We start from the raw sequence: 11,294 nt of genomic DNA, 5'->3' as shown, positions 1-11,294 counted from the left end.
AGAAAAAGAAAAAGAGATCTCTTCTTTGCTGGGCTCGGGGGGGGGGGGGGGGGGGGTTTGGCCCACCCCGGGCGCAAGTGAGCGCGCGGGCGCGCTTACGGCCCAGCGGCGGCCCACGAGCGAGGGGAGACGGCGTGGGTGCGCGAGGACGACGGCGTCGCCGCGGGCCCACTCGTCAGCGAGAGCGGAGGGGGGGAAAACGGCGTTGCGGCCAGACGGCGTGGGCGAACCGGCCGAGCGAGGGAGAAGGGCCGGTCGCCGGTGAGCTTGACGGCGGATTGCCGCCGGTGGCCCGGTTCTCGGTCCAAGGGAGGGTGGTTTAGCACGGGCAGAGGCTGACGATTCTAAGGGTAGGCTCAATTCGGCCAGAGGGGGTTGGGAGGGGGCTGCCCACGGGGAGGTGGCGGAGTTCCGCGGCAGGTATCGCCGCCGGTGGGCTCTGGGTGAGGGACTGGGGCTGGGAAGTGGTGCTTCGGGTTCATGGCCTCGTGAGGGAGCTGCTCGGCTCACTTAATTTCTCGCTGGACCAACGGAGAGGGAGAGGGAGGAGGGGGGAAGGACTCACCGGAGAGGGGGGAGACGGTGGCGCTTCGCGAATTGCGTTCGGGCGAGGGGAGGAGGAGAGTGGCCGAGGCCGGTGCAGGGAAGGAGGTGCCCGGGGCAGCCTTTTTATAGGCGCCCGAGGGGAGGGGAGCGACGGAGCTCGGCGGGCGCCGGTGAGGTGCACAGCGGCGGCATTAATGCCGCACAGCGCCGGCGATGAGACTCCACGGCGGGGCGGTACCGGGCAAGGACGTTGGTCAAGGGGGGAGGACGGGGCGGTGTCGAACTCTCCCTGTGCGACGAGGGGACGGAGATGGAGGGGACGACGGTGAAGGGACGACGGTGAAGGGACGGCGGGGCGTCGTACGTGGGGAAGACGACGCGGCTGACCGGTGGGGCCGGTCTGCCAGAGAGGGAAAACGCGCGAGCGAGAGGGCTGACGGGTGGGGCTGGCGTGTCAGCGAGAGCGGGTGAGGGGAGCGCGCGGGCGGCTTCGCGCGTGAGTAGGCCGGCTAATGGGCCGAGGGAGAGGAATGCGCGGCCGCGCGGGAGGGGAGGCGGTCGCGCCATGGGCCGGAATTGGCCCAGCAGAGGGGGGGGGGGAATTCTTTTCCTTTTTCTTTTTACCTTCTCAACTCATTTCTTATTTGTTTCTTTTTCTTTTTGCACAAAATTATTTGGTGGATATTCTAGGTGTTGGAAAATAAAATCTAAGTGAGGTGCTTGTGATCACACAAAGTGTATGCATATGATGCAAGAAAATCTAAGGGAGTTTTTGGAATTAGAGGATGAAAAGAGGGGAGGGATAGATTAGGGTTTCAAGCCTAGGTTAGGATTTTGGGATGTTACATATTCATGATCACATTACTATGATTAGACAACAAAATGATCATATAGCAAAATTAGATGCTAAAATTGCCGAGCATGAACTAGAAAATGAGAAATTTAAATTTGCTCGTAGTATGCTCTATAGTGGGAGATGCCCTGGCATTAAGGATGACATTGGCTTCCAACAGGGAGGCAATGTCAAACTCAATGCCCCTCCTAAAAGATTATCTAACTTTGTTAAGGGCAAAGCTCCCATGCCTCAGGATAACGAGGGTTACATTTTATACCCTGCCGGTTATCCCGAGCCCAAAATTAGGAGAATTCACACTAGGAAGTCTCACTCTGGCTCTAATCATGCTTTTATGTATAAGAGTGAGGCATCTAGCTCTAGGCAATCAACCCATGCTAAATTGCCTAAGAAGAAAACTCCTACTGCATCAAATGAACCTATTTCATTTAAGACTTTTGATGCATCTTATGTTTTGACTAACAAATCCGGCAAAGTAGTTGCCAAATATGTTGGGGGCAAACACAAGGGGTCAAAGACTTGTGTTTGGGTACCCAAAGTTCTTGTATCTAATGTCAAAGGACCCAAAACCGTTTGGGTACCTAAAATCAAGAACTAAAATTGTTTTGTAGGTTTATGCATCCGGGGGCTTAAGTTGGATCATCGATAGCGGGTGCACAAACCACATGACAGGGGAGAAGAAAATATTCTCCTCCTACGAGAAAAACCAAGATCCCCAAAGAGCCATCATAATCGAGGATGGAAATCAAGGTTTGGTCAAAGGATTGGGTAAAATTGCTATATCTCCTGACCACTCCATTTCCAATGTTTTTCTTGTAGATTCTTTAGATTACAATTTGCTTTCAGTTTCACAATTATGTAAAATGGGCTCCAACTGTCTTTTTACAGATATAGGTGTTACTGTCTTTAGAAGAAGTGATGATTCAGTAGCATTTAAGAGAGTGTTAGAGGGTCAGCTATACTTGGTAGATTTTGATAGAGCTGAACTCGACACTTGCTTAATTGCTAAGACTAACATGGGTTGGCTCTGGCACCGCCGACTAGCCCATGTTGGGATGAAGAATCTTCATAAGCTTCTAAATGGAGACCACATTTTGGGACTAACAAATGTTCATTTTGAGAAAGACAGGGTTTGTAGCGCATGTCAAGCAGGAAAGCAAGTTGGTGTTCATCATCCACACAAGAACATCATGACGACTGACAGGCCGCTTGAGTTACTCCACATGGATCTATTCGGCCCGATAGCTTACATAAGCATCGGCGGGAGTAAGTATTGTCTTGTAATTGTGGATGATTATTCTCGCTTCACTTGGGTGTTCTTTTTGCAGGAAAAATCACATACCCAAGAGACTTTGAAAGGATTCTTGAGACGGTCTCAAAATGAGTTCGACTTGAGGATCAAGAAAATAAGAAGCGACAACGGGACTGAAAGCTCTCTTCTGGGTTTTGGTGGTTTGGATGACAACCCAATTAAAGGACTAACAAGTGTGCTAAGTGTTGAATAGGTGCTTAATGCAAAGCTTACAGGGTTCAACACAAGTGAACAAGTGTGATGGTCCAAAGACTGGATTATCTATAGATAATGGACATCACAAGTAAGATGGACATTGCTTAAGTGAGACTCGTTGTGCGTAACTCAGAGACAATCGATCAAGCCAAGGATGGAGGCAAGAAGAGGTTCGAGGTACCGAGTGCACGGGAGAAGGTCAAGGAGACCAGGAACCCAAAGCCAGGGGTGAAGAAGAAGACTTGCAAAGTCAAGGTTGATCGAGCTAAGAAGAGTTATGGTGCATCAAGGATCACTACATAAGGACATGACTTACAACCAATGAGGTAACATCTACAATTATGTGGTGTAAGTCATAAGGCTCAAGATCAAGCTCGAGAAGCGAACGGGGGTTGGGGCTCAGATATGTCAATCTAGATCAAGTCAAGTTGACTTGATGGTTTAGAGTCCAACATCGACCTCAAACAAGCCAAATTGGGTAAAACGATGAAAAAGGTTAAGTATGTAAGGTTTGAGTGTTCAACCATTTTGCATACACCTCTTACTACAAGTTTGGTGCTTTGGTTTGCTCTCTAACTCTTTCTGTAGAGAAAGTACCATTCTGAGCTCTGCTGGAGGAGAAACAGAAAAGCTAGGAGAAGAACAAGAAAGATGTAAGTTTCTAGGACTAAATCAATTGGATTATACTCTAAATGTGTTTGTTTAAGTCTCAGGAAAATCCTCCCAAAAGTTGAAGTCAAACGGAGAAAGAACGGAGGAAAAAGCACTTAGTGTGCTGTTGGCTGGTGCACAGGACAGTGAATAGTAGCTGTCCGGTGCACAGGACAGTGAATAGTAACTCTGTCCGGTGCACAAGACAGTGAATAGTGACCTGTCCGGTGCACAGGACAGTGAATAGTACCTGTGTCCGGTGCACAGGACAGTGAATAGTAGCTATGTCCGGTGCACAGGATAGTGAATAGTGACCTGTCCAGTGCACAGGACAGTGAATAGTAACCTATCCGGTGCACCAACGGCAAGCTGTTCCAGAGAAGGAAACTGCCAATCAGATCTGTTACTGTTCACTGTCTGGTGCGCCACCGGACAGTCCGGTGCACCCACAACCAGGGAAGGCTGGGAGCTTCCAAATGAAGCTCCAACGGCTCCTAGGCCCTTTGGGGCTATAAAAGGGACCCCTAGGCGCCTCAAACAATAACACAAGTGCAGCCAACAATTGTATACATCACTCGGATCAATTCACTCTCTCACTCTCGTGTAAATCTCTCTAGTTTGTGTGAAGGCAAAGTTATAAGCCTTTAGAGAGTGGAGAGGTGCTGCAAAGAGCTAGAGCAAAGTCTTGAGCGCATTGTTACTCTGCCGGAGTGCTGTCAAGAAGATTTTAAGCAGCCGCGGCTTTGTTCTAACCCAACTCAACATAGTGGAAGGCTCTATCTGTCATACTGACAGATCTGAGCAAATGGAGGAAGGAGTTGAAATAGACTCCAAGCCCAGGTGTGGCTAACTCCAACGAGGACTAGGCAAGCATTTCAGGCTTGGCCGAACCTCGGGATAAATTCTTGCGTCTGTGTGCTTCACTCTGTATTGTGTGCTGACTCTCTGTCTTACTCACTTTTTATATCTGCACTTCAACACTTATCTGTGGTACAAGTTATATTTGAAGTACAGGGCATTTTGAGACAGGATCTTCTATTCCGCTGCAACCTAGTCGAAGGATCTTTCATTCCACTGCGATCTGGTCTTTGAGTAGAGTAAGAACTAAAGTTTTAAAGTGATAATTTTTTATTCGCCTATTCACCCCCCCTCTAGGCGACATCCAGGTCTTGTTCCAGGGCAAAGGGAACTTTCAATTGGTATCGGAGCTAGGCCTCTCCAGTGTGGGCTTAGCCGTCCGGAGATGATGATGTCGTCACAAGAGGTGTCGGCGTTTCGAGACCGGGGGGTCCCTGGGCCAACGAGTGAGTGTCGCCGCGTGCCCCAACCCAGATGGGTCGAGCACGAGGGCGAGCGCGAAGGGGGGAGAGCGAGGCGGCCGGAGACCAGCGTGAGAGAGGTGGGAATCCCGCGGCCTTCGTGTTCGTCCCGCGCCCAGGTCGGGTGCGCTTGCAGTAGGGGGTTACAAGCGTCCACGCGGGAGAGGGAGCGAGCGGCCCCAAGCGAGCGCCTGTCTCGTCCTCGTCCCCGCGCGGCCAATCCTTCTCTAAGAGGGCCCTGGTCCTTCCTTTTATAGGCGTAAGGAGAGGATCCAGGTGTACAATGGGGGGTGTAGCAGAGTGCTACGTGTCTAGCGGGGGAGAGCTAGCGCCCTAAGTACATGCCATCGTGGCAGCCGGAGAGATTTTGGCACCCAGCTGGTGTGATGTCGTGGCCGTCGGAGGAGCGATGGAGCCTGGCGGAGGGACAGCTGTCGGAGCGGTTGGGTCCTTGCTGACGTCCTCTTGCTTCCGTAAGGGGGCTGAGAGCCGCCGTCATCACAGAGCATGCGGGGCGCCATCATTGCCTATCTAGCGGAGCTAGCCAGATGGGACGCCGGTCTGGTTCCCTGCGGCCCGAGTCAGCTCGGGATAGGGTGATGATGGCGCCTCCTGTTGACGTGGCTGGCCTGCGCCCTAGTTTGGGCGATGCGGAGGCTCCTCCGAAGCCGAGGTCGAGTCTGTCTTCCGTGGCCGAGGCCGAGTCCGAGCCCCCTGGTCGGGCGAGGCGGAGGTCGTCGGTTGAGGCCAGGGCGGAGTCCGAGCCTTGGGGTCGGGCGAAGCGGAGTTCGTCGTCTTCTGGGACTTAGCCCGAGTCCGAGCCCTGGGTCGGGCGGAGCGGAGTTCGCCGTCTTCCGGGACTTAGCCCGAGTCCGAGCCCTGGGTCGGGCGGAGCGGAGTTCGTCGTCTTCCGGGACTTAGCCCGAGTCCGAGCCCTGGGTCGGGCGGAGCGGAGTTCGCCGTCTTCCGGGACTTAGCCCGAGTCCGAGCCCTGGGTCGGGCGGAGCGGAGTTCGCCGTCTTCCGGGACTTAGCCCGAGTCCGAGCCCTGGGTCGGGCGAAGCGGAGCTTCCTATGGTGCCTTCGGCGGGGCCTGACTGCCTGTCAGCCTCACTCTGTCAAATGGCACCGCAGTCGGGGTGGCGCAAGCGGCGCTGTCCTTCTGTCAGGCCGATCAGTGGAGCGGCGAAGTGATGGCGGTCACTTCGGCTCTGCTGGGGGGCGCGCGTCAGGATAAAGGTGTCAGGCCACCTTTGCATTAAATGCTCCTGCGACTTGGTCGGTCGGTGCGGCGATTTAGTCAGGGTTGCTTCTTAGCGAAGGCAGGGCCTCGGGCGAGCCGGAAGTATGTTCGCCGTTGGAGGGGGGCCTCGGGCGAGACGGAAATCCTCCGGGGTCGGCTGCCCTTGTCCGAGGCTAGGCTCGGGCGAGGCATGATCGAGTCGCTCGAATGGACTGATCCCTGACTTAGTCGGACCCATCAGGCCTTTGCAGCTTTATGCTGATGGGGGTTACCAGCTGAGAATTAGGAGTCTTGAGGGTACCCCTAATTATGGTCCCCGACAGTAGCCCCCGAGCCTCGAAGGGAGTGTTAGCACTCGCTTGGAGGCTTTCGTCGCACTTTTTTGCAAGGGGACCAGCCTTTCTCGGTTGCGTTTTGTTCCGGTGGGTGCACGCGAGCGCACCCGCCGGGTGTAGCCCCCGAGGCCTCGGAGGAGTGGTTTCACTCCTCCGAGGTCTTAATGCCTCGCGTAATGCTTCGGCTGGTCTGGTTGTTCCCTCATGCGAGCTGGCCGTAGCCCGGGTGTACGGTCGGGTCCCAAGTTCTCGGGCTGGTATGTTGACGCTGTCAACGGTTCGGCCGGAGCCGGGTTTGCGAGAGCAGCCCCCGAGCCTCCGCACAGGGCGAGAGGGCGATCAGGGACAGACTCGGCTTTTTTACATACGCCCCTGCGTCGCCTTTCCGCAAGGAGGAGGGGGGGGGGGGAAAGCGCCATGTTGCCCTCGATGGGCGCCGAACATGGTGTCTCCGGTGAGCTGCAAGCGGGTAATCCGAGTGGACGTCCGTGCCCCGTTCGTTAGGGGTCGGCTAGGGGCCCAGAGGCACGCCCAAAAGTATCTGCGGGTGATCTGCCGGACCCGGTCCCCTGGCGACAGGGTTCGAGGGCTCGATGCCTCCCTCTGATGGGATTCCGTTACAAGATCGCTCCCGCTGGTCTCGGAAATGTCCTAGGGTACCTCGGGAGTGCAACCCGAGCCTTGGTTATGTATCGAACGTACCCATGGTCATCCCTCGCTCGGCGTCTGAGGCGACTGTGAACCCTTCGGGGGCCAGCCTTCGAACCCCTGATCAGTAATGGGCACGGACCCCGAGCAGCCTGAGGCGGCCGTGGAACCCTTCGGGGGGCCGGCCTTCGAACCTCTGACCAGTAGTGGGTGTAGGGCCCACGTGATCTGAGGCGGCTGTCGAACCCTTCGGGGGGGCAGCCTTCGAACCTCTGATCAGTAGGGAGGCTCGGAGCCTGGTTCCTTCACAGGGAAGGATCCTTTTCGGGGTATCCCCCTTTCCCGATCCCTGTTGCAAGAGAGAGAGAAAGAGGAAAAAAGGAAAAGGATACGAAATCGAACGACGCGGCGTACCTTTACTGGCGCGGTCATTATGGCGAAGGCGAAGCGTCGCCCGCTTCTCCTGCGAGAGGCGCCGCCTGTCCCGCTGCGGAGTTAATGCGACGGGGCGAGTGGTTGGCGGGGCGACCGTTGCGCGTGCGCGAGCCGTTCGAGGAACGGAACACGGGCGCGTTGTCTTCTCGCCGGGAGAGAGGGTTCTCTCGCTGCCCCCGGATGGGATGTGAGCTTGGCTGACGACGTGACTGCTGCTCCTGCCCGCCTGCCACCGCCATTACTGCCGGCCCATTTTTGGCCGCATTGACCGCCGCGCCAGGCTGGCGCTGCTGGGTCGTGCGCTGGGTCGCCTCGAGTCGCGGTATTGGTTCCGCAGTCGAGGAGGCGCGGTGGAGGCGCAAGTGGCGGTGCAGTTGCATGCACGAAGCAGTCGGCGCGCCGGTTGCATGACGCGTGGGCCTGGGCCCCCAGGCTGGGCGTGTTGGGAGTCAGAGAAGCACGCCCACTTGGCGCGGTTGCATACCGCCTGCATGGCTGCCCGCCCCTTTCGCCCGTTGGTCTGGGCAAAAGTGGAGGGTCACTTGTAACCGCTGGGCGGTCGTGTGCACCGCGCGCGGCGGTTTGGCTTCTTCTGCTCTGAGCCGGCTTGCATGACATGTGGGACCCAGCCCCCGCGCCGCAGGGGAGGGCCTTGGAGCGTGTTGGAGAAGACTCAGCCCGTGACGGCTGGGGACGCGAGTAGGGATCGTCGCCTTTAAAAGGAGGGTGACCTCCTTGGAAGGCGACCATGTCTTCGCGCTCCCTTATGCAACGTGTCTTTCCACCTTCCAAGCCCCCGGATGGGGGATACCCGCCGTCTTTCCGCCTCATCTTTGGAGGAACGCAACTCCGCGGGAGTTGGTACCTTTCAGCCATCGTTCGGCTTCAAGGATTTTCATCATGCAGCCCGGCTGCACCCCTCCGCCGGCGGTCACCCAAGATGGTGACCTCCAGCTTGATGGTGGGGGAAAGCGAGCCGGGCTGCGGCCTCTGCCCCTCCCTCAGCCTCAAGGATTTTCATCACCAGGGCTGGGGAGGGGAGTGTGCCGAGTTGGGGTCGGCCCCTGCGTGGGCGGTGGCCCGCTCCTTCACTCAGTGATCGGAGGGAAGGGCGGTCGTCGTCCGTGGCGCCGGCAGCTGCACCGTGCCTGGCTCTCGGACGCGAGTGGCTTCGGAGCCGCTCGCGGCGCCGGCGTCTGCCACGGCAGCTGGAAGAGGTTCTTCCGCCAACGAGATAGCCAGGGCCGGCCACGGACTGACCTCCAACTCTACGGCCTTCTGCCCGTCCTTGCCTCACGAGTTTGGGCATGGGCGGGGGCCTCTTGGCAGCAGCATCCGCCCTGAGGTCAGTGCTACCGCTGTTCGGCCCCCCGGAGCAGAAGTCGTCGTCGTCGCTGCTGCTGGAGTGGGCGACGACGCGCTGTTCGTCGGTCTTCTGTTGCTCCGCAGGCCCTCCCCCATCGAGTGGGGTTGTTCGTACCTACGGAGGGGGAACTGGAGTTCCGTTTGTAATGGCACCTTGAATGCCTGTGTTTTTGTTCATTGTGGCTGTCGAGGCCTGAACATGTATGTAATTTTGGCACGGAGCCGTGTTTTTTCCTCATTTTTGAGCACTAGGACTCGCCTGTTGGTTGTCTGAACCGCTTCACCAAGCGTGAGTCGCCCCGTGTCAAGGTGACGAGTGAGGTATCCGTATCCCGGAGGTGTAGGAGTCCCTCGGCTCGGTCGACCTTGTTGTCTGAGGCTTCTCTAGCTTAGTTAAAGGGACCCCTTGGCCGCTCTTCGATGAGCCAAGGCCAGGGGTAGCGATATCAGCATGAACAGGGGCGGAGTTGGCTCGAGAAGGAAACCCGATTGGCCGGAGCCCAGCCGGGTCATCCGTTAGCGGGACCGACTCCGGAGTTGACCAGCCGAGGCCTCGGGTCGGGCTGGCGTCCTTGGAGGACGGTTGGCCGAGGCCCCGCGGTGACCGGCCGAGCCGCCTGCTCGGGCCGAATTCCCAGAGAAGACCCTGGCAGCGATTGCCCGGGCGTGGCGACGACGTCGTCCTTCAGAGTGGAGGACCTCGGATCGCGTCGCCGTCCGAGGCTAGGTAGGACCTCGCCGAAGGTGTTGTCGATGCCGAGGGTGCTGCTGCTCCCTTTAGCCGTCAAGATTCGAGCCTGCAGGATCAGATCGTCTTGTAGCGTGTGTCTCCTGCGGCCGCCGAGGCCAGAACACACACCCTCGCTGTGTTGTAAAGCTGCGTCTCTTTTCTTCTTGTTTCGAGTATCTGGACTTTTTTGTCGGCAACAGGGATGTTTGTGCGAGCGAGAGTTGCTTCTCGCGGAAGGTGATGAGTGAGGTATCCGTATCCCGGAGGCGTAGGAGTCCCTCGGCTCGGTCGGCCTTGCCGCTTACGCGCACTTTTACCCGTCCATGAGGCTCTGTCACCGACTCAGTCGAGAAGGCTCGAAGGATCACTTCGGCAGAAGAACTTCCGAACGTGAAGACTTGTTCGGTCCGCGGAACCACTTATCCGAACGTGAGTTACTTATCGCAGAAGGTGATGAGTGAGGTATCCGTATCCCGGAGGCGTAGGAGTCCCTCGGCTCGGTCAGCCTTGGCTGCTTATGTGTACTCCGTCATTTTCAGGATCCACTTTTCAAAGTAGTAAAAAAGAACGAAAGACATTCTGGCAGAAGAGATCTTTTTTCGAGGAAAATTTCAACGCAGAGGGGGTTCCCCCCCTTTTAGCCCCCGAGGGAGGGTCGGGCTTTGCCGAGGCGAGGCCGACCCTTCCTTGATGACTAAACTTTGCGTGGGTGCGAGGTATATGAACAACTTGAAAACATCTTAAGGGTAGAAGCGACGTAGCTGTTGGATGTTCCAAGCGTTGCCGTAGACCTCGCCTTGACTGTTGGCGAGCTTGTACGTTCCGGGCTTCAGAACTTTGGCGATGACGAATGGCCCCTCCCAGGGGGGCGTGAGCTTGTGCCTCCCTCGGGCGTCTTGTCGCAGCCGAAGCACCAGGTCGCCCATCTGGAGGTCTCGGGACCGGACCCCTTGGGCGTGGTAGCGTCGCAGGGACTGCTGGTACCGCGCCGAGTGTAGTAAGGCCTTGTCCCGAGCCTCTTCCAGCTGGTCCAGCGAGTCTTCTCGGCTAGCTTGGTTGCTTTGGTCGGTGTAGGCCCTCGTCCTCAGGGAGCCGTATTCCAGGTCTGTGGGCAAGACGGCCTCGGCCCCATAGACTAGGAAGAACGGCGTGAAGCCCGTGGCTCGGCTCGGCGTTGTCCTCAGGCTCCAGACCACCGAGGGGAGTTCCTTCATCCATCGCTTGCCGAACTTGTTGAGGTCGTTGTAGATCCGAGGCTTGAGCCCTTGTAGAATCATGCTGTTGGCACGCTCTACTTGCCCATTTGACATGGGGTGAGCCACGGCGGCCCAGTCCACCCGGATGTGGTGGTCCTCGCAGAAGTCCAGGAACTTTCTGCAGGTGAACTGGGTGCCGTTGTCGGTGATGATGGAGTTCGGGACCCCGAAGCGATGGATGATGTTGGTGAAGAACGCCACCGCCCGCTCGGACCTGATGTTGTTCAGAGGTCAGACCTCGATCCACTTGGAGAACTTGTCGATGGCGACCAGCAGGTGCGTGTAGCCCCCGGGTGCCTTCTGCAAGGGGCCAACGAGATCCAGACCCCACACAGCAAAGGGCCAGGTGATGGGTATTGTCTGCAGAGCCTAAGCGGGCAGGTGGGTCTGCTTCGCATAGAATTGAC

The sequence above is a fragment of the Zea mays genome, chromosome 1, assembly GCF_902167145.1.
Source record: "Zea mays cultivar B73 chromosome 1, Zm-B73-REFERENCE-NAM-5.0, whole genome shotgun sequence".
NCBI lineage: Eukaryota > Viridiplantae > Streptophyta > Magnoliopsida > Poales > Poaceae > Zea > Zea mays.
Note: the sequence above shows the minus strand (reverse complement) of the source record.